This window comes from Vulpes lagopus, chromosome 21 (genome assembly GCF_018345385.1).
Source record: "Vulpes lagopus strain Blue_001 chromosome 21, ASM1834538v1, whole genome shotgun sequence".
Taxonomy (NCBI): Eukaryota; Metazoa; Chordata; class Mammalia; order Carnivora; family Canidae; genus Vulpes; species Vulpes lagopus.
Genome location: NC_054844.1, coordinates 8,513,988 through 8,518,944, shown reverse-complemented (window position 1 = coordinate 8,518,944; position 4,957 = coordinate 8,513,988). Strand labels below are relative to the sequence as shown.

At 34.0% G+C, this 4,957-nt stretch overlaps 1 protein-coding gene across 6 annotated transcripts in view; it reads left to right on the top strand.

Annotated features, from left to right (window-relative positions):
• The window catches only part of LOC121480267 (C-type lectin domain family 4 member D-like), a 53,483-nt gene that overhangs the window by 18,211 nt on the left and 30,315 nt on the right, over window positions 1–4,957 (top strand). For 2 of the 6 annotated variants that reach the window (XM_041736704.1, XM_041736702.1), the window contains exon 1: window positions 2,964–3,142. The exons of the other annotated variants lie outside the window; for them this stretch is intronic. The gene's annotated coding sequence lies outside the window, so the exon portion shown is untranslated. Of the gene's footprint in view, window positions 1–2,963; window positions 3,143–4,957 lie in introns of those variants that run through there. 6 annotated transcript variants of the gene reach the window in all.

Genomic DNA, 4,957 nt, shown 5'->3' with positions numbered 1-4,957 from the left:
TTTCCCAGTGTGAATTCTTGAGATCATTCCCTGATTATCTTGATGCAACTGAGTAATTACATTTGCCAGTCATTTCCTGACTGTATCTAAAAAAGTTCTTTTTATCCAGATCTGTTCTTATCCATAGTATGTAGAATTTACCAGTTTACTTCTTGGAGAGCAACTTACAATTCTGGAAGAATTCTAGGGAAACTGCTTACAAAGAGCTTTTCTCACTATTATTTCAATAATATGGGGTTAGAATGAAGGGCAAAGAGAACCACTTTATTAAGTGCTTTTGATTCCCGGATAGAGGGTGTGCTTGAGCTGAAGTGCAAGGGAGAATTGGTGATATTAAGTCACTGCTGGAACTTTTCTCTCACCCACCTTACATTTTATGAAAGTGATCCAGATCCTATTTTCTTTAATTTTCTGTAAAGCACCACTAAATCAAGATTGTAGGTAACAGAGTTTATGTAAGATTTGTGTTTAAGGAGTGATATTAAAATGAAGAGCCATCCAGTTGATTTCAAATCAGTAGACAGAATTGTGAAAAATAAGATTGTTGCTTTAAGCCAGTAAGTTTTGGGGTGGGTTTATTATTTAGCAATGTATACCAGAAACACCATTGAATTATATTATTTTTGAATCAGATTCTGCAAAATAATGAAGCAAATTCAATTACATTGCTGTCTCTAAAAAGATTGACAGTTTTAAAGTGAGAGGAGATTAATTTTATTATTAAATAAAATGCAAAATTGAAGTGTTTATTTTTTATACAATTTAATTCTTATGTAGTAGGTGTATTATATTACATCATGGATATATGGTTCTTAAAGTATTAAATATGACCAGACAAAAATGAAGTATTATTAAATATTAAGTATGACCAAAAATTGTTTTCAGATCACCGTTCTAGAAGGTGGATTTTAAAATGCTTGATTAAAGTTCAGGTAATTGTTCTCTTTGAGGTAAAAGGAAAATACTGGCTACAGGCAAAAGTATTTGAAGAAAGTGTGTTTACATATTGGTTTATGAAGATATATTTAAGCAACTATGAGTGAAATATACTTAGAATTTTAGGCCCTATCTTCATCTTTATGGTTGCTATTAAAACCAAATAAACATATAAACAAATCTACCAACACTTACAGCCGTTTTAGTCAACCTGCCACTTTGTAAATGGAAAAGAGGCAGAAACCGTGGACTCTTCAGTACTGGGAAAAATACTTCTGCCCATTGGAGTTAAAACAATCAGCCTGGATGATTTCTCTGAAGGTGGGAATCTGCTGCTACATGACAACTCTTCAGGGTCTATTGGTCTGTTGGTCTAAGTGGAAATCATCCATGGTACCTACTTTGTCAAAGATGAATTCGGTGACTCAAGGATGAAGAAATAATGTAACAATCCAACTGTATTAAGCCAAATGTTCAGTATAAGTATTTGATTAAATTAATCACATTCTCTCTACACAATGAAATGCTCTGCACCAGTTAAAATTATTAACTGCACCAGTTATATTTATTATGGAACTATATAATAAAAGAACCTGTATTTAGGACTGTGGTGTATATTGTTGGTCTATTTATACCTTCTTCCTTAGAAACAGAACTTTGATGTTTAGAGAGTCACTTTCATATAGCCCAGATACCTTGTGACCTTTCAGCTCTGAGTGGATACTGATTAGTCCAAGGCAATCAAAACAGTTACCCTAGGGGTTGGTTTAGAAAAAGGCACAAATTGCAAGTTTGTCAACGAATCACCTCTCCATGTTCCCCGATGATTCAGGAAGCTAATCTTCGTTTCCCAAAGAATAGGAACAGAGAAATATGTAGTCCTGCCTGCTACTGATAGTCATTCTATTACTATGAGGGGAATTAGCTTTAGGATGATAGGAACACCATGGATGGCAAAGTAAGACAATGGAAAGAATCTGGTTTCTTAAGGGTATTGTTGAGCCACTGAATCAACTATTCCTGAAGCATATTCTACTCTGGCTTTTTAATAACTAAACTAATAAATTTTCTAATTATTTAAGCCTGATTAGATCTTGACTGATATAAAACAGTATATTATTTTTAGTGACCAAACTTTATTGAGATTCAATAGTCTAAAGGAAGAAGCTAACATTTTTAGAGCACAGTTCAGTGATTTTGTTTGTTTTAGATTCTATATATGAGTGGACTCATATGGTATGTGCCTTTCTTAGTCTGATTTGTTTCACTTAGCATAATACCTTCTAGGTCCATCCACATTGTCTCAAATGGCAGGATCTCATTTTTTATGGCTTTTTATTCCTCTGTGTGTGTGTGTACACACCCACCCACCACATTTTCCTTATCCATTTACTTATTGAGGGACACTTGAGCTGATTCCATAACTTGGCTGTTGTAAATAATGCTGCAATAAACACAGGGATGCTTATGTCCCTTTAAGTTAGTGTTTTTATTTCTTTGGCTAAATACCTAGTAGTGGAATTACTGGATCATGTGATATTTCTATCTTTAATTTTTTGAGAAACTGCCATACTTTTTTCCACAGTGGCTGTAACAATTTATATTTCCACTAACAGTGCACAAGAGTTCCCTTTTGTTCATGTTCTCGCAAACACTTGTTATTTCTTGTCTCTGATTCTAGCCATTTCTGGCAGGTGTAAGGTGGTATCTAATTGGGGTTTTGACTTGCATTTTCCTGATGATTAGTAATGCTGAACATCTTTTGATGTGTCTGTTGGCCAAGCGAAATTAGTTTTCAATAAAAATACACAATTTTTGTTAGTGCATTTGTGAAAAAATTCTTTAAATGGATCTGAAATTTTCATTAGAATTTCAAATGGATTAGTGGCCCAGAAAAGTTTCATTATTCATCTGGGTTGATTTCAGTTTCCCAACACATTAAGTTCACTACTATAGTCCTCTGATAAGGGGTAAAGAAAAACAAAATCATTTAAGGTTACACAAATAAACTGTTCCACTTCTAGTAATGGAGAACTATTTTATTGTAGACCAACCTTTGTAACAACAAGAACAACAACAAAAACTAGCTGGAGAAAGTTGGTTTCAAAGCATTGGGGAGCTATCATGGCCCTTGACGTGAGGCACATAACCAATCTGGATCCATGAACAGTGATCAGCCATTCTTCCCCCGATTTCTTGGAATTAGGTAATCCACAGAATCTTGATATAATCCCAAAGGATCATCCCAGGAATGACTTATAGAAAATTTCTTATCAGCCCGTAGTAATAAGAAACAACAATAATGATCTCATAAATTGAAAGTAATGAGATGCTATGTATCTTGTACATGTGCATCTGTATATAAGAAATATACACATTTGTGTGGAAAAATATCTGAGTCTAGAAATCTCTTAGAAAATAGTGCTTGCCACCAACTGTTGATTTATTGTCTTTATCTCAATTTGTAAACAAGAGACTCAAACTGGGTCTACTTAGTTCAACCATGGACAATAATTTTCAAAAGGGCAATCTAGTGCTGCTTTCTTGAAAAGGGATTTGGTTTAAATTGCTGATTGACTCCTGATATCCCCTTTAAAGAAGTTCAAGCCAAAAGAACAATATGCACTTTGACTATAATAGTATGTGATTTTATTTTCAATCCATGTAAGTTATTATCTTTTCCATTGCTAGATACTGCATTACTCCCTTATTAGACTGAAATGTCCTGTGTTTGTCTATACATCTGAACTGAACCTACCCACAAGTCTGCTTTTGGTATAATCTCACTCTCTCCCTATCAATTTTTGCTTTACATTTTATTTTGGTGTATTACACTTTTTTGCCTTTCCTCCTACTCAGCTCTTTATTCAAAGGCTTGCTACTATAATCTAGAAATGTATAAGGACGAAAGAATGGAGCACAGGGTTGCCAATGGTCAAGAGTAAAAAGTGACTTGGGGAGCATACATTTGAGATGGGCAAGGAAGCAAATAGGTCTTTAAATTGATTTTCCTATATATATATATATAAGGTTTATAAGAATTGTTTTCTTTGGAGCATGAAGTGAGTTAGTCCTTGGGTTTGTGTTTCTATAATCTGAGGCAAACTGGAAACAGATGGAGATATTTTATAACCACTTCTAACTCTCCCTTTATGAGTTGTTGCATCTCTAACCAGCCCCAGAGAACATTTTCTGGGGTTCTCAATATCAATTTTATCATTAGCTGTAACTATCCCATCACTTTAAAAGCTTGTTGAATTCAATATGCATCTATCCATAGCAGGAATTTTTTTGTATTCAAGACTCCTCACTTGAGAATGTGGAGATATTTGTGATATTAATAAAGAGAAAGATCTACATTCTAGAGACTATGTTAATGAAGGCTGTCTCTGATGTTATACTCCTTTCAAGCTCCCTCTTTCCTAATCAGGGAGATAATAAAAGATTACTAAACTATTCCCAATATTGGTCTTGATGTAATAAGAATATTTCATCACTTTTGCAGATAGATTCCAGAATCTTCCATTTTGCTATCATATTCCTGAACAATGTTTGTGGATCTTTATGTAATTTCTATATTAACCCTTATCACTGAAGCTATATCTAGTCAATCAGACTTTTACTTACTTCCTAAGACACTGTTCAATACATGGATTAAGCTTTCCCTAAAATTCAGTGTGAAAGTTTACTTGTGAACACTTAATTAAAATCCACAAATAGATTTCTTTTAGGGCATACGAAGTTTTCTTCCCTTATCCAGATCTACTGGTTGTATTGGCAACTTTCCCCACATGTGACCTCACATATGAATGTGTGTTAGTTGTAGACACCCTCTAATACACTGTCTTCCACTACTGGCTTCCCTAGTGATCGCATGTTCTCTAGGCACAAAAACCCTATTTTGAGAGTGCAACTATAATTAATTTTATAATCATAATATAGATTATGCTCTTTGATTTTTCATGTGGGAGTCTTTCCCAGCATGAGAAGCAAAGGTTTTCAAATGAAATATTGAAGATAA